Source organism: Buteo buteo, chromosome 11 (genome assembly GCF_964188355.1).
Source record: "Buteo buteo chromosome 11, bButBut1.hap1.1, whole genome shotgun sequence".
In the NCBI taxonomy this organism is placed as follows: domain Eukaryota; kingdom Metazoa; phylum Chordata; class Aves; order Accipitriformes; family Accipitridae; genus Buteo; species Buteo buteo.
In genome coordinates, this window is record NC_134181.1 from 9,616,610 (window position 1) to 9,641,631 (window position 25,022).

At 37.5% G+C, this 25,022-nt stretch overlaps 1 protein-coding gene across 3 annotated transcripts in view; it reads right to left on the minus strand.

Moving 5' to 3' along the window:
* The window catches only part of CDH11 (cadherin 11), an 83,940-nt gene that overhangs the window by 26,641 nt on the left and 32,277 nt on the right, over positions 1–25,022 (minus strand). The window contains exons 2-3 of one of the 3 annotated variants that reach the window (XM_075039994.1): positions 15,868–15,941; positions 15,555–15,685 (exon numbers count right to left, since the gene is read on the minus strand). The gene's annotated coding sequence lies outside the window, so the exon portion shown is untranslated. Of the gene's footprint in view, positions 1–15,554; positions 15,686–15,853; positions 15,942–25,022 lie in introns of all 3 variants that reach the window. The other 2 variants (XM_075039993.1, XM_075039992.1) reach the window with 2 other exon arrangements.

A 25,022-nucleotide genomic window follows, 5' to 3' on the forward strand; every position in this document is an offset into this window, starting at 1 on the left:
GAATGAGTGCTCATAGATGACTAATAGACAAAAATAAAGAGCCAGCAAAGACTATTTTAATGACAAGACCAGTCGCGGAAGTGAAGTCTGGCCAATTTTAAATTTCTTTCTTTTTCTTTATAGCAAAAATAATCCCAAACATTCATGCTGACTTCCTGTGTGCTATTAAATGACCATATGCCAAATTATAATAGACTAAACAATTTTTCTGATTTGTCTAGGCCATGACTTCTGGATGCTACATTAAAATAGCAATTGTTCTCAGGAATACACTTGGCAGAGAGCACTCAAGAGCACAGTGTAGCAATATAATAATGGATGATTATGCTCTGAAATGTTTTGCGAAAGTATCAAGTAAATATAGCAAACTCTCAGTCCAAATGAGGTTTTAGCTGTAATTAGAATTAGCTGAAAAGAGGAATGATTTATTTTACAATAATTTTATCGTCAGACAAGGAAATGAATAGTTTTTTAATGACAGAATAAATATTGGATCATATTAGTTCTGGAGTTAAGAGTGCCTGAGTTTTGGGCATGAGGCCGGAGCAGTGGGCACAGCTGGCTGAGCCCCCCGCTGCCCGTGGAGGCAGGGAGGGACCTGCCACGGCCAGGCAATGCACCCAGCTATGCAGGGGCCTCGCCTCCGTGTAGTCAGGCAGAGCAAAGCTAACGAGAACCTGGGCATTTTTTCTGCTTTTGGGATAGGGCTGTTGTGAGCAGCCTCCGAGCTCATACTCCATGGTGTAACTTAAATGGTTAACTAAGAGTCTCTTTCTTCCTTGAATACTGTCATCGGGGTCATGAAATATGAGCAGTTCACACGGAAAGAAGGTAGGAAAAAGATTTCCAGATCAAATAATCAGTCGAGTCCCACTGAGCCCACACTGGTTAATCTTTAGGGCATATCATGAATTTAACTGCTTTGGGAATTTTTAATAAAATACATGAATTGAGGAATGTGGAAAAGTTCTGTGCACAACTGTTTCACTACTCATGTGCACTGGTGAATGTATGCATAGCAGTGTGAATGCAGGAGTTCAGTCTGGCATGTATTTTTATCCTCTTCTAGACTGTTGTATTCAAATACCTGATGCCTAAGTGTTTTCAAGAAATTTATATAAATTAATATGAAAATATAGTTCTTGCTGCAGAAAGCTGTTCAGCCCTAACCGGTACGTTTCACACATCCCAATAACCTAACATTTGGTTTTAATTTAATTTTTTCCTGTTTAACAAAATTTTGTTCTTTTCCTTGACTCATTTCAAGATAACGGTACATAAAAGTAAACAAATAGCCTGGTCCCTTTTGTTTATGAAACAAGATAAAATACCAAGGAATCAGTACCTTCCACATTTAACTTAATACTCGCAACTACTTTTTGATTTTAAACTGTTCTGCATTATCAGACCAATCTTTCAATAGTTTTTAGCTTAGACTCACTGTACAACATACTTGTGGAAAATAAGGCATCTGATTTTATTTACGCGAAATAATGTTATGCAACTCATCAAGATCTGCTGTTCAGCATATCTAGTTTGCATGACACATATAGCAAAGGCAGTGCTTAAAAAATAAATCCTTTAGTCCTGAAAAATGACAAACTTTCTGAGAGATTCTAGGTACCCTAAATGTGGAAAAGACCAGAATTAGGATTATAGCATTTTTCCACTGGAACTAGAGCATGCCTGAATTTTCCTTGCTAGAGCTGCCTATATGATATGCAGAACTGAGGAAGGTGCAACATTGGTGTATCATCATTTGCAAGGTCTACTTTAAATGGAACGAGCTGAACTGGAGGATGAGACAATATCAGCTTTTTTTAACTTTCAGCTGCACCCCAGCAGTTAAGGGCTTTATGCATGTCTTTCTAGTTAGGAAATCATCCCATTAGGAGATGGATTTTTCCTTCCTCAGATGAACATCTTCTCCCAGGGCAGCATTGGGACATAGAGCTCTATTCATACACCAGCAGAGTTCCCCCTCCAGGTACCAGGACCATGGTCCTTACTCATCACATACAAAATAGGAAAATTAAAAACTAAAGGACTCCATACGCAGCAAACTGACTTTATGAATAGGACTAACCCCATTAAACTAGTCATATATATATGTATCTACTGGGAATCAAGCATTAAAGGCCCATATGCAGTAGTCTAAAGTAAAACATTTTGTTGAAATGACAAGAGCTCTGATCTTTGATACAGGAAAAGATTTTCATGCTGTATATGTAACTGGTAAATCTCATTTTTCCCTATGTGTAATTCTAAAACAGACCACCAGCAACAAACTCCCTGTGAGCCCTTCTGAAACACTGAATCTCTCTTCTTGTTGAAGCATATTCCAGGTCTCACTGGAGTGAACAGCAAGTAACCCTCAACTGAATGCAAATTGATATAAAGTCTTTTGTGTCATTCACAAAACATAATTAGTCTTATGAGACAAAAGTATTTAATCCAGAAAAGGAAATTTTTCATTTTTAAAGATACTTGGGGAAAAAAAATTCTCTTCGTTATTCCACCGAATAATGAGAACCTCGCACTCCCCCAATTCACATTCTGCTGTTTTGCATGGGAGACTGAGGCAATTGTAAAGGATTGTAATCTGAGGTTGCAGTTCTGCAGAGCTAAGTAGATATATAACTTTACATATGGTGTGCAAACAGCCAAGATTCTAGGGGTATCCTACAACAGAGGGATTCTAGGTCATGGCAAGATTTGTATGTACTAAATACATAAATACAATCTTTACAGAACTGGCGATTTTCATCTTTAGCAATAGAAGTTGCCTTAAAAATGCTAAGTAAGTTTTGTAGAATCCTATTCTGAGTTCTGTAGAATCCTATGAAAGGAAATCTTAATCCTTTGCAATTTGAAATTATGTTTTATAGCACTGTATTGGATTAGTGAGATTTTTAAAGCCAATAATCCCCTGCTGCTCCAAAGAATAGTTTTTTAAATGTAGCCATGTTTTCCTGTAGCAGCTTTGAGACTCAGTATTAGGAAACCATAGACAAAACCATAAAATGATGGCTCTTTGAAAAGAGAAGTCATTTTGCAGGAAAGAGGAAGAAAAATAACCTCCTGACTAATATGATTTGATATATCTTTCAGTATCCACCTCTGAAATCATCATGGAAGGAAAGTATTTTCACCAGGCTTTGATTTAATTTGTACTCATTCAAGAAGAGTGAAATTGCCACTTGGTGTATCTCATACAAAGCAGTAGAAAGTAGGAAGACAACTTAGTACATTATGAAGTGAATGACATAGAAATAAGCCTGAGAGTGTGATATTAAAAGGCTTGGGAAATGAAAAATGGCTGTAAACAGAGTTTTTTACATTTACTTGCTGCCCTGGGGAGATCCACTTAAGATAAATGTGACAGAGGCTGTCTGTTTTTAAGCATAAACTCTACAGGAAAACAACTAGCATAAGAAAGGTAGTCTTATTAAAGAACATGGTGATTGATAGAGTCATTTGAAGTAATGACTAAGCTCTTGGTAGAGTTTATTTTAAATAGCAAATGTGTTCTTGTGCATCTCAGACAAACTGGAATTCTTATAATTTCCTGTATACTCGAAGGCCAATATAGCTGCAGCTTATGTCCATGCTAGTTTCAATATAGTTTGCTATTAAGTAAGTGGCCATAACTGACACCCCGAGGAGGAAGTAAATGACAGCTAAAGTCAACTTACATCCAACTACTAATGCTGTACTTACACGCTAAGCCAATCCTGAATATTTTTTTTCTCTAAGAATTTATACTTATGAATGGCTAAATAACACTTGTGCTGTGACTGGCGGTCTTTTTGGTTTATGCCAAAAATGAGACAGAAAGTCAAGATCAAAGACTGATAAAACCTATCAAAAACTAACGACTCCAGGCAAGCCTATTCAGCTACCAAACCAAATCAGAGAGAATTCCGACAAGCAATCCATTTCTGTTATGATTTATAATCTTTTGCTGAAGGGTTGACAACCTGCACGCAATCAGAAATCTAAACTCAATCTGTGGTATTGTACTTACAACTTCATTTCTAGCGGCAGCTTCAGCAGTGCTGCTGAAATGCCAAACTATCAGAGCATCTTGTGTGGTCTTTATAAGACCAATGTGTTCCTCTACAAAACTACTACTCGATCCCCTGGTCCCTGTCAATTTGGCCTCTCTCAAGTAGGAAAGTTTCTGATAAAAGATTGCCACTTTGGAAGCACATGCAAGCCACCCCGACAGCAGTTTGTTAAGTCTAGCAACCATTGTGACTCTCATTTAAAGAGATTCACATAATTAGATTCTCTGTAACACTTATCTTTATAAAACTTGACAAGTTAGTCAATTACTAAGAGCCTCTTTTTCAAACACATTTGTTAGATAAAGAAAGGTGAGAGTGAAATTTCTAATCAAAGAGCCTTCTCCTTTTCTCAGCTTTCTTGGAGCTGCAGAGGGAAGAGTTCAGATCCTTCAGCCATGCACACGTAAGGTTCTTTTTGATAGTTTGCTTAACTGTTCCAGTTTAGTGCAAATTTCTTCCATAAAGAGCATAAAAGCTACTTTGAGATTTTTTGAATGAAAAATTGAATCAATAATTAATTTTTTCATAAGCAGAGATTGTCTGTGAAGAGACCTATTTTTGCTTGATAGCATGAGATAATAACATCAGAATATTCAAACACATTTCTAATACAGCGTCAATTGCTCTAATAAAGGAGACCATCACTGTTTAAGTACCTAATGGGAGGCTACAGTTCAAAGGACCAAACCTGCAAATTTAAATTACTATTTACAATCCATTAAATCACAAGATTATAATTCAAACAATATTTGCATAAGTATCTTCCGAGATGTCTTGTTGTAAGTAGTCATCATGAAATATTTCCATTTAACTTAAAAAACAAACACACAAACAAACACAAAGAAAACATTAGATACAACCTTCCCCTTGGCTTCCTGCGCAGCCTGACCTGTTCTGAGTGCAAAACAGAGGAACTATCTGTATTTTCAGTGTTCCAAAGCTATAAGGACTAAGACATAATTGCCAATATTATGATACAAAACCAAAAATGCAACAAGAGGTGCTAAGGTGATGCAATTAGATACTAAGCATATAAATAACATAAAAAAGACAGGCTTGTCAGCTTGCAATTAAAATTTGTTTTTCATGCAAATGATACATTTGCAAAAAAGGGCAAATGATTCAGTATATTTTGCACGAACATAGTTCATTTTGAGTTAAACCTGTTCATTACGTATTTCTAACTGATCATATGAAAAACTAATACATCCCAGAGATTATGGATTGGCACTATTTCTGACCTGTAATTACAGATGACTGCAACAAAACACTTCTTTTCTATTCTTCTGATAGAAACCATTAACAACAATAGTTTTAAGGCAGTGCCTTGCTACAGTTGAAACCATGTTTGATGCCATGGTATCATGCAGAAAAGACAAAATTTAAATACTTTGAACCTGTAGGTGTTCTTGCATAAAAGCCCTAGTTTCAGAAACTGATGTTCCACAGAAAGCTTGTCAGGGGAAATTGGCAATAATGGGCATTTGTTTAATTAGCATTATTCATAGCTGAAACTATGAATCAGCTATAAATAAATACACCCTGGAAGTGCATTATATGTTTTGGAGATATAAATACTCTACCTTTTGCTACCGTTTCTCTGATGGCAAGGGCAAGTCTTGACCTTAAGAGTGCAATAATTAGGACTTCTGGCATATATCTGCATCTTAGATCAGCAGTCTTATATTTCTGCATCTTAGATTGCCAATGTCTTTTTTAACCAACAGGACAGTATAAAAGTACTTGAGTATGAATGAATGTGTGTACAGTCAGGTAAAGCTTTAGCTTCCAAATCAATAAGAGATAGTTTTCTCCCTAATGAAGACCCATGAAGTGTTACTTAAAAATGAGCTTGTGAAAAAGAAAGAGGAAAACAACCTGACACTTGGTAGAACTGCTGGATTGAAAACAGTGTAATTTTTGGATGGAATGACCTCAATATGAGACAAGTACAGGGGAAAGAATGTATATTCATAGCAGAAAAATAGAGGCCAATAACAATGTTAAAAAGAATTAACATACATATATATATACACACACATATATATAAAAAAGACTGAAAGCTTCAGCCAAAAGAATAGGATTAGGCGCTTTTTTTTCCCACATTAAATATACCCTTACATTCAGCATATTTTCTACCAAAATGTTCTTTTAAAAAAGTTGCCAGGGTGATATCACTATTTCAATCCAACCAATTTCCTTTGAAGTCTTCCATAATGGTAATTAAATAAATTGCTCTTGGAGTAATTATGTTTTTTCTGGAAAAGGAACTATTAGGGTAAAGAGAGATGAGAGAGTCTGTCACCAAACATAATCTTTCTAAATACATTGGTAGTTGCTACATTTATTGGAAGAAGGATGGAATACTTAGAAACTTCAGACTTTTTTAGTTTTTATAAAGGAAATGTCAACTTGACAGTTGAAATAAGAAACAAACTAAAATGACTGCTGACAGTCCTGGGAGTGCATAGAGAAAGAAAATGGAAGTTGTGTCCACAGAAAGCTTTTAGAGACCATATGTGTTAAGCCCAAGAGAGCTACAGTGAACTAGAAGCCCAAATTACCATGTTAGAAGCAACTAGCTGGTGGACAAGATGAAGGTGACTGAAAGCCCAAGACTAATGAGCAAGTGTATTGTACAAAATGGTATTCTCCATGCGAGCACAAATACATCATGTTTGCAAGAGCATGAGGCTTTGGAGACCGGGTTACTCTAGTTCGATTAAGAGGTTTCTGTGTCTGGCAATTCATCAGATCAAATACCTCTCATCCCTGTGAATTTCATCATCTTTGATACAGAGAAATGAGGCTTTCACAGTTCCATGTAATTTCCAAATACATAAATTTATGTTTCATCTGTACTTTTCCTCTTGTTTACAAGTCAGGCTAAAATTGTTAGTTGCAGTGTGCTGAGTGTACCATGAGCTTTGTTTATGTTTTTTTCTCAGATTAAGTTTTTTAACTTTGCTAAAGATTCCCCTATTGTTTGTGCAAATTTGCCATATACCTTCTAAGCAACCTGTAGCATCCACTGATTTAACCATCAGAGCAGGCTGACATAACCCTCTACCTTGTTCTATGGTCTAGTCCAGTTATCTCAGACTTCACGGAATTTAAACGCAATACTAATGCTTGCTGGTTTTGTTCATGTTACAAAGAATCTGGAGTTTTTCATTTAAAAGCCTATGCAAAACTTCAGTGGGTATGTTCTTCTTTGTGTATAACACTGAATGCTCCCATCTTCTGTTTTGCTTTAGATTTCTTTGCTAAATAATATGAGGTTGCATAAGACTGACCCATATGGATTAGCATTTGAACTTCTGTGTGGTGTCTTTACAATATCGCATCCAAGGATAGTGATATAGTGCTCTTCTACAATGTTAACCCTATACTTTCTTGCCACTTTGAAGACCAAAAGATGGTGTTTTCGACTCAAAAACTCACAAGAGTGAGCAAAAGGAAAAGGAATTATTTGGTACAATTTGTACTTCACCTACAATCAAAAATAGCTTCCTGGAAATCCGGTGGTCAGAGAGAATAAAGCACCAGACAAGCACCAGCTGGAGAAACTGGATCTGGGGATTCATCCAAGAACTGGGAACATCTTTCTGAACAGACAGACATTTCTTGGCCAAATGTAATGGCTGTCAGGGTAAACATTGTCTTAAAAAACTTAACTTTTTTTTTTTTTTTTTTAAACTCTGTGAGAATTTTGTGGACCCCTTCTGGCTTAACCTTCAGTAAGTGAGCTTAGAATAAGACCAAAGAGTGATAAATATATATTATAAGCAGGAAGAACTCATTATGAAGGTCATACGCAGGCACTTATATTATGCTATGCTATTTGTAAACACAACTATAACTAAACCCAACTATAATACGTGATACGAATGATTATGTAAGAATAAGATTGCCAATATGAATGTTTACTAAATGCCTACTTAATAATGGGGTTTAATTAAATAGTGTAAAAAAAAATTTTCCATGTGTAACGTGAACTTAAACTTAAAATTTCAGAGCTTTGTAAAGCCAGTAAAATGGTGTTACCATTGCTTACAACACGCCAAAGGCTGTGTGTGAAGCTAACAGCACAGGCCTCAGGGCCCATTAGGACTTGTAAGGCCTCATCAGGACTTGTTTTGGCCTGCCTGGGGCTTGGTTTTGTTTAACTTATTTGGCTGTAACAGGTTATCTGAAGACCAGGTGACTATTGCCTAATTTGTTTTGGCTTTTTGCTTAGCTTTGGATGACTGTGTGTTGTAATACAGTTGTTTTATGTATATATTTGTAATGAATAGATAACAATTCACTATTCTGTATAGAATGAACTATCTATGACCCCCAAATAAAATGCAACATAAAGACAAGCATGGGATCATATAAGGAGATTTGAAAGTCCAGGTACAAGATGATGCTGGAAGCCCCAGGGCTGTAAACTGCTCACCAGGGGTCAGCTACTGGCCATTGAACAAATGCAACTTTGGAAGCTGCACAAAACCAGTTTTAGAGATAAGACAGAGAACAAAGGACCATATTTGATGTACAGACCAATGAAGAAAGTGCAAGGTGTGGAGATGTGGAGTATGTTAGCAAACATAAAAATTACTCCAGGTGGATTCCAGAGTGAGGAGGAAGAAGGAACTATCATTGTATTGCTCTGGGATGCAAGGGCCCTCCAACCCCAACCCCGCCTGAGAGGCAGGTGATGGTGGGTGTGACACCAGAAAAAAAAAGCAGATACTAGAAAGCTTGTGTGTATCACTGTTAACTGTACATAACTTGTATAAGAGCTCAACACAGGTGAACTAATAATTCTTTGGTTAGACTGCTAAGACTTTACATTAACAGTGCATTCTTGGCTTTCCATAGAAGTTTTGTTCCTTTGGCAGAAATGACCTCCACAAGCTGTAGCATAATAAACTGGTGGAGGCTTCAAGCAACCTGGTCTGAAACCTGGATGCAACACACCGGTAACTGCTCACAGGCAAAGTAGTTCAGTGGAACAAAAGACAATGCTGTCAGCCACGTGTGAGCTCATGTTAAAGGAAACGGAGTCTGTGCTGAAAGGAGGTAACAGCATGTGGGGAACAGAAGTAACCTGGATAACGACTGGGCCAACAGAGCACCAACCTAGGCTTAGGAGAGTTGGTTTCAACAGTTATTAAAAAAGCCATTACCACTCTATTCTTTGCTGGGAAGTTTTCCCACTTAAACATTTAATTGATCTTTACATTTGTTAAATCAAAGTGCTTTGTAAGTAAATCAAATCACTACAGACCTACAAGGAGAAAAAAGGTCATTCCATTTGATGGGAGGTTTCTTGAATACACAACTATTGTGTGATTCTGTTTATCCTGCAAGCAGCAAAGTAGCAGTAACCACCGGGTCACTAGCTTTAGTGTGAAAAAGCACAACACAGTCGTTGTCGAGCTTTCCTCGGAGTGAGTCATTGTGAATCACTGAAAGCCTTCCCTGTGATGGGGCTGTTCTCTCCTGTGCCTTACACAGAGCAGAGGGAGAGAAGACAGAAGCAGTACCTTTGGACATGCAAACGGAAGAACACAGCAGTGAAGTTTGCAATTAGTACCCAGTCTTGAAATGAACAGCTCATTAGTGAGTGCTAAATGTTTGTGTAAACATGTTCCCTTTAAAAGTTAAGAGAAATATTCATCTCTCCCACATGCAGCAACTCATTCATGTTGCCCGCAGTGAAAGTATGAAAACAGCTCAGGAGGTCAAGGGACAGTCTTTTGGATGGTTGGTTATTTTTGCTTCAGTGCAGCCTTGGTTCACAAAATATAGCTTATAGCATGAAACTAAGCCAAGATAGCCAGGAGGCCTCTCCGAGTGATCGGACTTTTGAGATTACATAATCTGTTTTTCTATTCTGGGGGGAGAGAAGAGAGAATGGGAGGCCAAGTACCCAAGTTCTCTTGTAAAAGTAGGTATAAACCTGTAAAAGTACAAGGAGATCAGATCCCAGAACCATGACTTTTCAGTATTTCAGGCCGTTGTTTCTAAAAGAATATTGTGTTCACAAACAGAACCAGAGAATACCCTGGAGGGTCAGTCCTGTATTTGATTCCAAACATTGTATTAGCTCAGACTTCCCCTTTTCTGGCCTCTCCTGTTATCCCGTCAAATTCATTAGAAGGTTGTGGCTACCAGCCAAAAGAAATGGTTAATGCATCCTGGAGCCCATATTCATTGAAATACCTTCTGAGACAGGAATTTATAGCATTGCTATAATAAAACTCAGATTTCAACATTAAAGTATAAGTCTGTGTACTTGCCACACATACCAGAATTATACAGAAAATCTGAACCATGAAACCCTGAGGAAACTAGGAAAATATGTGGTAACATTTAGAAAGAGGCCATTAGGACTTGGTTACACCTTTAAGAACAACCTTAAGCAAGAGATAAATCACATGTGATGTTACACAGGTAGCAGCAATGGACCTAAAAGAAATGTCATTGAATCACAAATACTTCTTTTTGGGCACACTGAAGTATAGCAATTTTAGACTGGTCTAGAGCAGTTACTGCCTTAGATAAGAAAAGATGAGAATGAGTCCTGACTCTGCCCTCACTTTGCCCCTCCATGCCTCTGCCCAGCTCTGAGAAGGTTAGTTTTTTGCTTTATGTAGCCATTTAGCGTGTTCTGATCTATTCTCTTTTATGTTATGTTTGTTAGTATGCATTCAAACATTATGAAATACGTGCTTTCCGTCCCAAAAGAGTACATATTAATCTTCTGCAGGAATTACAAAGCATTGCTTTTATAGACAAGAAACTGTATAGCTTTTTCCTGTAAAAGAATAGAAGTATAGACTTTGCCTAAAACCTTGGAACAAACCTTCATTTACAAGACAAGGGAATCATTTTTATTCCACTACATGAATTCACTGGGCTGCCACAGGCCAGTCATAATCTGTTATTGTTTCCCTGCAACCTTGTACTATTAATTTTTCTTTTTAATGAACTGTCCAGTCTAGTTTAGCTATGGGAACTATGATGGAGCTGCAATATAAATGGTTTATGTCATGCCTTTGTCAAAAGGCTTTCCCCTACAGCACTAGAATGTAATTGAAAAGCCATTTTAAAATAAAGTAACTGAATGGTTGCAAATGCAGGTTGTCAGGAATAAAGTGGGAAAATCCTTTGCATTACATTAGATTTTACCAATTACAACTTCTGTGACTTTATTAGTGTTTATACAGATTAGTAAAGCCACATAAATTGTATATGTTTGCATGGTTATATTAGCAAGCATTCCTGACACTGATACTGAAGCCATTTTTAAGAAGTTTGGTTAAGTATCTCAAAAGAATTAAATACACTAAATTTTGTTTTATTTTATAGCCTACAGAATATGTCCATGTTTGAGACAGCAAACTAGCTTCTGAGTAGAACTCAAGACAGTTTTTCTTGCATACGAAACCTTGAATGGCTGAGAACACAGTAATCTTTTTTATATATAGTATATATGTGCAAGACACACAATTTAGTTTTCTCTTATGTTTATTTTTTCTAGCCCTCTTATGTTTATTTTTTCTGCCCCCTTGTTCTTGGAGGCATGATGGTGTATGTTTTAATATATGCTATTATTATCATTATTATTGAAGACCAAAGAGAGCAACTAAAGGGAGCATTTATAGTTAAAGATGACAACAGTTTTCTCAATAAATTCCTATCATAATTGCTTCTGAAAGACTTTGATTTACCTTTTGGTTCACACTTCTCACCTTTAAAATAACTATGGAAATTTTGTCAGAAATTAATTTTATCAGAACACATTTCACAACTAAACTCAAACTATTTGAAGTTGTTTGACTCACAGGCAGATTGGACTTTTGGTGAGTTTTTCAGTCAACGTATCAAACTCTTAATGCCTTTTTCTCCTCTTATGGCCAGTCTCTCCTTTGCTTAGGCAAATCTCACGCCTTGAGGGAACCTCAGGAGTTTCCTGTGAGTTAGCCGAGCCAGGCTGCTCCAGCCCACAGGGCAGAGCACACTGCAGCCCAAATAGGGCTGGGATTTCCCCGAAGGCTGGGAAAATGCAGAGATGAGTGCTTGATGACTCAGTTGTTTCAGCTTTTGAGCTGAAACAACCTTTTTGTCACTGAGACCTGAATTTCAGTTCAGGTACAAGTTAGTTATTTCCAACAACAAACTACACATTTCAACACAGATTTTTTCAAGGCAACAATACTTCATAGAAATAATTTTCTATTAAAAAGCAGATAAGAAAGTCTAAATTGTCCATATTACGAGGTATCGAGACTACAAGAGATAGGGCAATGTGAACATATTTCCCCACTTGATGTCTTTCAGAAGTCTTTGTAATTTATAACAAAATAATCATTAGTCTTTGGCATCTGACCAGGATATACGTCTTATAATTATTCTAACAATATTTCCAAAGGTGTTTTAGCTCAAGCAACAAAAAAGCAGAAGTAACAAAATCAGACTCTATCTCGTTACACAGACTATGTGAAATAAGACTGACACAAGCAGATGACTCCTAACATTTCACTCTCAGGCCTTACTTTCAAGAACCTGAGGATTTGATGTACACTGGAGAGTTATCCTACTAAAATCAAAGCTTTTGCCCTCATATGTGAGCCTATTTCATTTAGACTACTAATATCCATCCAAAAATATATGTAATAAGCTAATCCTGCAGATATACTAGGTGTTTGCTCTGAGCTGTAGTTCTGTGGGTTGAAGCTGAGAATTCAAAACTTCAGGTCTTAATACCTGTATAAAAGGCTACTTGTATAGAAGCGAAGTGAGACGTGTAATACAGGATAAAGCAGGCAATTGGAAATGTTACACTTTCTGTTTAAATATGTAGGCTTCATTAAACGTACTAGCACTGTAGTAAGACAGGGTGATTCTAAGTAACTGAAAATTAATCTTCTTTCCACATGGCATTCATGCAGAAACAAAACTATACAGTAATTTCCTTCCAAGATCCACTTTGTACGTCAGGAATACCATTTTTCCCATTATAGTCCAGGCTTACTACATGAGAATTAAAAACAAATAATAAAAAGGATGCTATATATGAAAGAGGCAAAGTATACATTATACAACACTGATTTATATATTCAGTAAGTGAACCTAAGTTTCTCATCCTATATGAGAGGGATTTTTAAATATGGCTGTATTCTTTTTGAGGTGTCCCATGGAGCCTTTATTCGTATATAAAGCTTTTCAGAGTAATATTATTGTGATGAAATGTATCAGTTTTGCCTACTCTCAGTCCCTCTAGAACTTCAGTATAGAAAATCCAAGTGGTATAGGAAGGAAATCTCTAGTCAGGATATTCCCACTTAATGAAGCTACTGGCCATCTTCCGGTGTGACTGAGTAGCCAAGCCTATGTTATAGCTCGAATGAGCTCAGTAGTGTCTTTCTGTCTGCTCTGTTGTTCTTTGTTCCATTAACAGTAGTTAAACATGAACATTTTGCCTTCTCAACTCTTTGATTACCTAGATGCTGTACAGGAAATTTGCATTCCTGAACAGGCACAGCTGGAAACAATTTAAGAAAGATCCTTCAAAAGAAGAGGAGAGAATTTAAGAAGCATATTGATGCCCAGGTTTACATGATAATCAACAAAAGCGGTTCTTATTCCTCCTCTTTTGCAGGGAGGCACTTCACACTCCAAACAGAGGGAACATCCCACAGTCACTCTGCAGGAAGCTTGCTTTCAGAAATTATTTGCTTCAACTCTGAAATGTAAAAAAAGTCTATGAAAATAGACACAACAGTTTCTCAGATAAGACATGAAAGAAACTTGAGTAGGGATGCAGTTTGTTAAATTCACTTATCTCATCTACTAGTGAGAGTGATGGGCCTTCAAGTTTTCTTTTAAGGTCATTCCTCGTAGTCCTTTAATTTGTAAAAATTAAATCTATTTGAAAGTGTAGCTCTAAAGTCAAGAACAGGAAGAGTAGAAAGAGGCCTGAACTAAACCTTGAACTGAGATAAAAGAAAATGCCAGAAGAGGCAAACTGAAACAGTGGTGAGAAAATTCACGTGACTGTGGATGGAGGGGAGACTCAGAGAAAATTAATGCATAACTAATTTAAGATATTTTTGCTATGTCTTCTTGATACCCATACATGAATGTGAAACCTAGTCAGGAAGTCTTCAGTCAAACCAAACTCTCTTTAACTTCATTCTATTGAAAAGCCGTATCTGAACAAGAATTGAGCATTGTTTGCAAAATTTGGTCCTTGTGTTCAGTGAATGACGGGATAACAATCTCACATGCTGAGCTACAGCTCTTCCTAAGAAGCAAAGGAGCTTGCACATTTCCCACCTAAATTGAATTGAATGCTGTTGGTATCACTGTCAAATACACTCTGCTTCAGCCTGATACTAATTGCTGCAGTCTACCTTAACAAGTCAGTGGATACCATAAACACATATCTTATATAGCTGTTCACAAGGATGCTTAGGTATACGGCCCATTTGGCTGCCAGAAATAAGATTATCATCATTCAAGGACATTTCCACAGAAATGAAGCATCTGTCAAGCAGGACATGAGTGCATTGAATGTAAAATCTGTGAATGAGTCAGCTAGACAAAGAGCTTTAATATCCTAGCTTTGTACCTTCTATCCTAGACAATTCAGATGGGATCATGCCTTTGATTCTGTAAAAATGATAGTATTTACACATTTATTATCTATTACATTTAATTTGTTTCTGTGTTGATTTTAAAAAAGCAATGAATACTCCTGTAAGTGGACAATTCTCACCTCTGTGGAATCACTGGTTTCAGTAATAGCACAACTGAAAGTCACAGAGGATATGAAAAATTAAAGGCATCAGAGCAGCAGATATAAATATTTTTAGGTCTAGGGTTTCCCGAACTGCTCTATTTCCACACTTTCCACAGCCACCTTCTCTGAAGCCTAAGGGTCACCACTAAATTCTTTTTCTAACCCAAGTCTGAGTGGTTACATTAAGCTCAGTGGTATTGCACAAAATATCAGAGAAATAAACCAAATATGAAATTAATCATTCAATCATGTAGGCTTAGAATAAGAAAAGTATGAAACTTTTTGACTGATAAAATCAAGTTGGAAGCCTAAATATTAGAAAATTTCTTGCATTTCTGTTCTTCAGTGCTACATTGTGAGTTTTCAAGAGGTTCTCTGGTATTTTAAACAAGAAATTAAACAAATGTGATCCAAAAACCGCACCTTATCAAACCATGCTTTACAGACTCAGAAGGATGGTCAGTGTCTTACAGCATCAGCTCTCCTAAAGTAACAATCAAGACCAATGGATAAACTCGATGATGCATGAGAAAAACTGGCTGACAGCACACATCAAGTGGGGGACTAGTCATTGAAGAAAGTCCCCTATATTGTACACATACTGTGGACACTATAGAAACGAGAGACTAGCTATGCATATCTGACATCACTCAGAAGATCATACATTTGGAGGTACTACTTACCTTCACCCACTGGAAACTTGTTGCCAATTTATGTAGCATGTTCCGCACATTTGAAACGCCACTAAATGAGACTATGATAACAATGCAGATGTAAGCCTTCTGTTGCCACTTATCCAGTACTTCAGCTCTGGCTGCAAAGAATGAAAAAGTTCATTTGAAATCCAATGCAAGTTGGTACCATAATAAAGGAAAACTAAAGTCTAGCCTAGAAACTATCACAGTAGCCTAAAGAGAGTTTAAAGACTAGCAATTAAATAATACTTATAATTCCAAGGAGAAAATTAATAAATAGTTTTTACCTTAACAGACTTACTATTGCAAGAATGTTCCCATAACTAAAATGCTGGAGGCCATATCAAAATTCCTTCACATCTTTTTCATTATCTCCTGAAAAAACAGAGTTCTATGGAAAAATCTGTTCTGGGAACATTATCCAACACAAAACACACTGTAGGGAAAAAAGTAACAGCTGCAGATACCATTAGCCACCAAGATGTGCTTTGAACATTTCCAAGTGCTCTAAAGGCATATTAGAAAATTAGTATTTTTACCATTATGATGGAGAAGGGAGTAGATTATTTTAGTAAGTAGAACTGCCACTACAGTAGGGAAAAGGTATCTAGGATAAAACATTTGAAGTAAGCAAATGAGCAAGAGCTGCCTCTGCCTGTAAGAAGTTCCCCTAAAGTTGTTTCGGTGGTTAACATTCTTTCATAAATGGTATAGTGAGTTGAGACAGGGTGTGGAAACAAAAAGAAACCAGCTGAATAATTTCTTATAAGGTGAGGTAAGTCTTTTCTTGAATTAAATCGGTAAGTTAAGAATGCTCACAGTTTCACAGAGCAGTGCAACATCATTCTGTGTGTTTCTGACAATGCATTCCCACACAAGTAAAAAAATATAGTTAATGTGATCGAATGCAAAAGAAATACTCAGTGTGAGCTATTGTTATGTACCAGTGGTTTTTTTCATAGAGGACCCTTTTGAACTAATTCACAACTCATATGAATGCATGAAAGACTAAAACTGAATAAACTTTCTTATTTTGATAATTTGTTCAATATCTTTGAAGATGACAACATCTTTACAAATGACTTTGCAGCTCAAGATTCCCTTTTGCCCAAGACATTTGCAGTTGCTTAGATAAGTATTTCTCAAAATATTCTCTTACCTATTCCTATGGTCTAATTTTTTTTGAGATCTGCTTTTGCTTTTAAAAGCAGCAAATACTTAATAATAGATACTACCAGTCCTCAATCTAACCTGCTACACTATTAAGCTTTTTCCTGTGCATACGCCTGACCACCAGTGAAGTGCCCATGTACATAATAATTTAACTGTCAAGTAAGGGCTCCATTTTCCAGTTACACTGCATTTAAACAGTCATCAGAGGTTACAAATCAATTTTTTTCTGTAGCGCTAATCATTATTTGAGGCAAATAAATCTTCATATTAACATCAAGCAAGGAGGAAAAAAGCTCCTCCAGATTTTTTATGAATTTTCATGAAAAACATGATTTAAGACTGCTGAATGATTTCCATCATTATTATAGCACAAGAAATAGTTTAGCTGACTAATTGATCGATAGGTATCAGGTACTACTTTTACTGCATATTATATTTTTATTTTCTTATTTTCTGCTGCAGTTGAATATAGCTTCAATAGTAAGTTTCTACTAACTCTATAACCTTCACAAAAGCCAAAAGAAAAACAACTGCTGTATTTACAGAAGGCTGTTTCAAAGTCCTATTATAATTACAAGAAAACTAAAAAAACCCATCCATTAAACAGTTCCAATGCTCCAAATAGATTTGACACAGTGGCACTTTAAATCAAATCTCCTAACAAGACTTTTTTTTTTTTTTTTTGGTAAAATAAGCTGTGGCTTCAGAGTCGGTTTATACAAAGTGACAACTCGAACTATTTTGAAATGTTGCTAGTTAGAGGGGAAAAAAAAAACAAACCCATTGTCACTATGGTAATTATTTCACAATGCCTGATGTTAAATGGGCAGTCCTGTGGCCTAAGAAGCAGCTGAATCCTGCATTGTCCTTCAATGATAAAAAGATTTGAAAGTCTGAAAAGCAGAGGAACAGAATCTCACAGCTTCTTAGACTTCGCTCTGAAAGGGCCATTGTAACATCATCATAAATCCTGGGCTCCCCAGGCACTTGACAACTAAAGCAGTGGACAATAGAATTCTTGTGTTGAACAAAACACTCCTTGTCTGCCAAAGGGCTTATCTGCTTCATTTACAAATGTCTTTCATTGTACCAAAATAATTCCCTATTAGAAAAACTATTAGGAACAGAACTAAATAAATATTCACAGCTTTGTGGTCTGTTTGGCAAAATGAATAAACTAATACAATCAAGGAGCATGCAAAATATAAGATTTAAATCAAGGAAGCCCAAAATAACCCCAAACATCTATTTATTTTCCTCTCTCCATTTTCCCTTTTCCTGATTGCAGGGAATTATACTGAACACACATTGGTCTCTGTAAAAAAGACCTAGGTACATTACACTCACTAAAAGAGATGAAAAATATTAGAAATCTGCAAAGATCTCAGATTGGAGCACAATTGTATCCAATGTGCTTTTAAAGTTAAATATTTCCAGAAGAGCAATTACAGAAATAAACTTGGAAACATATCTGAGCGTTTAATGAAATAGAGACAAAATACTTACAATTTAAACTGTGGATTTATAACTACATATGTTTAGGTCCTTATTACTGAGAGATACAAAGGCATTAGGGATCAGTTTCTGAAATGAAATGGTTGTCAGATTATTGCAACTTTTTTCAAGCCCAATGAAAATTCTGGCTGCTGTCACAGAAATCAGTGAAAGAGACTAAAATATTCCAAATATATATATATGCGCACAACTTCAAAAAGCATTTCTAACATAGTCAGAATTCCATTGCATCAGGTTTCCACATAAACAGTTATTCGATCACAGTTTACTAGAAAAGTGCTTATGGAAAAACGATTTACACCATACACAGTTATTAAGGAAAAACCCTACCAAACTAAAGTATTATGCAAGCAAACAAGTACTGACCATATTCAAAGTGCCAGAGTAGTCTGTATGGCTGAAATAAAACCTGGAGAAGTTGAAACTTCTTGACTGAATTATCATTCATAAACTACCTATTCAAATCCAATATGGAAACAATGTTTTTACACAGCCCAGGCAAATGGGCGGAGTGGCTGAATAGCTTTTTTTTCCCCTAATTATTACAAGCCTACAAAACATACAGGTATTTCTAACCTGCATATTAAACAGTTATTCAAGTGGGAAAATTAAATATTCAGAATGTACACAACAAACAACAACAATACTGTTAAAATGCATAATAGCATCTAACAACATTTAAAATAAAAATAACACAGGTTTAAGCTCAAAATCATAAGACAGAATCCAAGAGTTAGGAATATGTGAGCTTTCCATGGTTCTACCATGAATTTGCAGTCTGACCCTGCCACACACCACTTAACCTTGGAGCCATTTCTAAAAGTTAACAAAGGCACACCATAAAACATTTCACCTATGAAAAATGTACTAATCGGTATAAAAATCAGAGGAATGAGGCCTGAATTAAGACCTCCCACAAGCCAGCTGAGTATCTCTACTGTTTGGGTGCAGAGCTTCACTGTTTTTTCTCTCACCTTCTCTCCTCAGTGAATAATTAACTGTTCTAAAGATATAGGTACAAGTTCTGATTTAATACAAAGTTTAAACTTGACTTCTCATATGCCATTTTTTGATGTTTTCTATTCTATGCTATGCATCGCCCAAAATCCCCTCCCTCTTGAAGCTGTATCATCTGTATAAATATAATTTGCATAAAGTTATTCTGATCATTTAGGCAATTCACTATTCAGGAATATGTCTTCAGCAAAATCTGTTTCCTGCCAGCTCTCATAGTTTTATTCTAGTTCCTACTACGTGACACACAACGACACCATATTTTTATATAGTCAGCAGTCTCTATTTAGGTATAAGAAAAATGGATCTGCACTGAAGTTTAAGTCTCTTAGCGCAAAATCGGCATTTAACCCTACTAGAGAATACATATCTGGGTGCCTTGACTGGGATGGTAGTGTCCTTGGCTTTATATAAATTGCTCCTGCGAGCTATTATCTTAGCATCTAAATAAGCTTATGCTTGGAATCACCTTCCAGGAGAATCTGTCTTTTTCCACTCGCTACAGGCAGCTAAGTCAAGTAATGTGAATCCCCACACGGAGCAACAAATATAGCATCTTAGAACGTTTAGGTGAGAAGGGACCTCTGGAGGTCATCTGGTCCAACTCCACCACTGAAAGCAGCACCAATTTCAAAGTTACTTTAGGTTATTGAGGCTGTCACTTCATTAATGTTTTTAGCTGAAATTAGCAGCATGACCACTGTCTCTGCGTGGACATGAACGCTTTATGGGCTTACCATCTTATGCTGAAAGACGGTCACAGGAAAAGTAATAGAACAAAAAAAAGGGCAAGAATTGCATCAGAAAGAATAAAAAGGTGTGGTGGGTTGACCCTGGCTGGATGTCAGGCGCCCACCAAAGCTGCTCTATCACTCCCCCCGCAGCTGGACAGGGAAGAGAAAATATAATGAAAGGCTCGTGGATCGAGATAAGGACAGGAGAGATCACTCACCAATTACCATCATGGGCAAACCAGACTCAACTTGGGAAAAATTAATTTATTACTAATCGAATCAAAGTAGGATAATGTGAAATAAACCCAAATCTTAAGACACCTTCCTCCCACCCCTCCCTTCTTCCCAGGCTTAACTTTACTCCCAATTTTCTTTACCTCCTCCCCCACAGCAGCACAGGGGGACACGGAATGGGGGTTGGGGTCAGTTCATCACACGTTGTCTCTGCCACTTCATCCTCCTCAGGGGGAGGACTCCTCACTCTTCCCCTGCTCCACCATGGGGTTCCTCCCATGGAAGACAGTTCTCCACAAACTTCTCTAACATGAGTCCTTCGTACAGGCTGCAGTTCTTCACAAACTGCTCCAGCATGGGTTTCCTTCCAGGGCTGTGGTCCTTCAGGCACAGACTGCTCCAGTGTGGGTACCCCATGGGGTCACAAGTGCTGCCAGCAAACCTGCTCCAGCATGGGCTCCTCTGTCTCTCCATGGGGCCACAGGTTCTGCCAGGAGCCTGCTCCAGCACGGGCTTCCCATGGGATCACAGCCTCCTTTGGGAATCCCCCTGCTCCGGCGTGGGGTCCTCCATGGGCTGCAGGTGAAGATCTGCTCCACCATGGACCTCCCTGGGCTGCAGGGGGACAGCCTGCCTCACCAGGGTCTTCCCCACCATGGGCTGCAGGGGAATCTCTGCTCCAGCGCCTGGAGCATCTCCTCCCCCTCCTTCTTCACTGACCTGGGGGTTTGCAGGGTTGTTTCTCTCACACCTTCTCACTCCTCTCTCTGGCTGCAGTTGGGCAGGTTTTTTTTACCCCCTTCTTAAATATGTTAACCCAGAGGTGCTACCACTATAGATGATGGGCTCAGCCTTGGCTAGTGGTGGGTCCCTGTTGGAGCCGGCTGGCACCTTCTCACAGAAGCCACCCCTGTAGCCCCCCCAGCTACCAAAACCTTGCCACGTGAACCCAATAAAAAGGGCAATTTGTATAATTTGCCTTACAAATACATACGCAGGCAATTACAGGGTCTATTGTCAGTTTGCGGCCAGTGACTTTGGTGACTGACCACATTTCAGGGTCTGGGGGACGATTGCACCGCTCTGCGTGTGCTCCTGAGCACCCAGAGGACCTGCAGCAGACCTAAGGTGCAGCCCGTGTGGAGCAGCAATGAGAGTGGAGCACACGTTTCCCCTGCTATGGGCTGTCACCACCACAATACTTGAAAACTTTAGATTGTTTTTGTTACCTCCTGATTCTGAGGTAGGAAAGTGTGAATATCTGTATTCTACAGCACAGAACTCAGTCCTGGAGGAGCTAAGTTTTCAACCTATGATTCACTTGGGAAGCCTGTCATAAAATGAGGCTTGAAAACAGATTTTGAACCAAACAGTTGCACCATCCTATAGTAAGGTACTAAAGAAGGATCTTGCCACCCAGAGGCATGCCTTGTGGAAGGCAGGACATGCAAGAATAGGACAAAACCCAAGAGCTGCAGAGGTTTCACACAAACAAGGTTCTGTTCAAAGCGGGTAAACAGCTTGTTTCTCTTTCTTATGAACTATTCTGATTTAATATTATACTCTCCACCAAAATATTTTCCCTTTGTGTTCCCATCCCTTCACCGTGCTGTTGAGTGCCGACTAACATTCAGCAAGTTGCAATGCCACAAGCAAGGAACTGGTGAGACTGACTGCTTCCAAGTACTGTGCACTGAAAAGTAGTTGACTGTCCTGAATAATAAGCTGTTAGACACGAAGGCCATGACCAATAGCAGAAATTAACAAACTGAAAAGCAGAATAGCTGTATGCTCTCATGAGAGACAAAAATACATCTTAACGCCTTTCAGAACATTAACAGACTGCAGACTGTTAGAAGCCCAAATCTCATCTGTCCAAGGCCAAATTAAATAGCAGTAAGAGAAAAGGGTCATGTGGGCTCACAAGGAACAAATTAGCCCCTCCCTCCAAAAAGCTCTTTATAGATCACATGAGTGCCCAGGCCTTGTGCTCACCCAATACCATATGACTTTATCATTTTTTTCTTGCTTTTGGGTCACAAGTGCCTGAAGGTAGATGATAGGCCCTTGAGGATAAAGTCTGTATTAATTAGCTTTACGCTGCTCCAGTCCCATCCTATCCAGGTACTAAGAATACAAGTGGATTGGGAGGCCTGAAGGCAGGTATGTTCTGTCATTTTAAATATCATAAATCAAGCCCTCCATTTAAATGTTTCCAACTTCTCTGAGTTTCTTCTAAAAACTAAATTTGGAAGAAGACAATCCACAGCACGTAGATACATACTTTTTATACATACATACCTATATAGATATATACGTCTATAAAGAAATCTTAATAAAAATAATTTATACCACTTTTTCATGCATAAACAAATATTTCTGTGTACCACACTATATATAATTTGAATTTCCTGCATTTGGAAAAAGTCTTCATTTGTCCTCTAAAAGCTTGACTTTTTATATTTGCTAACAGATTAACTTAAGTGTATGTTCTTGAACCAGCACCGGTAAAATGCTCATACATATTTCTCTCTTGGATAAGCATATTATATATACAAAGCATACAAAATCAGTTACTACCATTGCAAGAGGCATACAGAATTGCTCTAAAGCCTTCTAAGTTGTGCTGGAACTCTGCTTCCACCAGCAGCAGATATCAGAGACTACTAGAGTGGGATCTTGCCATCATTGAAATATTTTTATGGCAAATTTTCCCTGCAGATTTTTTTTCTTGTTTGTTTCCTCCCCCCTTGCCATTTCGTATTCATATTCTTTGGTGCTTTTCTTCCACTAAACACGAATGGCCAGATGCTTCCTCCAGAGTAAAGCTATACCAAAGACCATCTTCACTAGCATTTGGCACTCTATTTATCTTATCTTTCTCTGCTGCCAATTTCAGTAGGCTGTTCTCTATTTCTTTCCTCTGGCTTTCTTCTGCTCTCTTTTATCAATCTCTTCTAGTGACCTGAAAAGAAAACCTAAAAATTGAGAGCCACTGAAGTATATGCTGAATGCCCCCATTAGTCAAGCTGTAGGGGACACTCAGCACAGAAAAAAAAATATTCAACTAACCTTTCAAAAAATCTTTATATAAATGTTCTACAAAATCATCCTGCTGGTTCCAGGTCCACTGGAGACACCCAAGAAAGAATAATTCTGGGACATCAGAGATATCGTAAAGGAGAATAGCGCAGAATTCGTCCAAGAGACTAGAGAGAGACAGAGTTCTTTGGTCTTAGGGACGTTTTTTCCTACCTTCTCCCTTTTATTAATAAATAAAGAGGAGTTGTTCAAAGTCACCACAGAGATCTGACATTTCTAAGTTTCCGTGTACCTCATTCAACTCACTGAATATCTCTGTCATCCCAGAAAGATACATGATTCATTCTGGGAAGCCTATTGCAAACCCAGCACTGACTCTTCAAACGTTTGTAAAGCTTTTTTTTAAAAGTTTAATTCAGTCTTATTTCTGGACTGAATATACCTCTTTCCCTATTCCACCCCATCCTCCTCCCCAAACCCCACAGGTCATAGCTTGTCTAGATCTAGGGAGGGTGGAAGGAAGGGAAAATGTATATAGTAAACTCATTTTAGGTCAACCAAAAGGCATTCAGTCTCTGTCTTTCCTAGCCGTCTTTTCCTCACTTCCTTTTGTATTTTCTCAAAGGACATTACACAGTTGGCTTCTCAATCAAGGAGAAGGCAATGTCAAACACATTAATTTGTCCATGAAACAGTCTTTAAGTGTTGACAAAAGAAAGCTTAAAAAATGAAGACAGACAAGCTAAACATTATTGATTCCAAAAACAAGCCTCTTTAAATGACACATTTCAGTTTTCAGGACTGAACAACACTGACCAACTGATGTTTTGATACTTCCTCAACAGCATATAATTTTTACTAAATGGTAATTAAAGATACAGCAAAATATTAATGAGCAAGTATAGAACTTGGAAGATGTGCAAGCACTAAGAGCATTTCATGATGCCTGGTGTGCAGTTTCTACTCACGACTAATAGAGCTTTCCAGAATTTCAGCAATGTTTATAGGAAGAATGATGAGATTTTTCCACCACCTATCATTTCAGGATATTCCACTCTAGAAATTACAACATACTTCTGTTTTTTATGGATTTATTTTGTTATTTGGTAACGTGCCTACCTATCTGTTCTTGAGAGTTGAAACATAAACACAGATCTGTATTTCAGCTGCATCATGAAGTGCTCGTAACACTGAAGTTCACAGCCAAAATTAACCAGAATATTTGACAATATTAATATTTAACATTTGTCTGCTATTCATTATGCCTCCCAAATACCACCAAGACTTTAATTTTCTGTAGTATAATTATTATAAGCTATGAGCAAGTGCATTATGAGGTTTCTTCAAAACAATGATTGTGAAATAGAAATATGGATAACCAAATAATAACAGCGCAAGTGCTCTGCATATTCAGGAGAAACTGCATAATTAGGAAAGAATTCCTACTTATATCGATGGGAGTGTTGCCTGATGGAGATAGTCCTAGTTGCTGTAAAGTCATTTGCTTTAAATAACAATAAATGAGTGTTTATGAAATGATAAGGACAATAAGAAAGTTAAAAAAAATCAAAGAAATAAAAAATCCTTACTTGGTTGAAAGCTGAGAACCTATCTCCACTATTTTAAATTATTTCAGAAATACAGCTACTCTCTAAGTTTCAGTTGCTTTCTTTTGGGACTCAGCCAGGAGTGCTCAATGTTAACATACCTAGACAAAAAGGAAGACTGCATATATAAATAACCT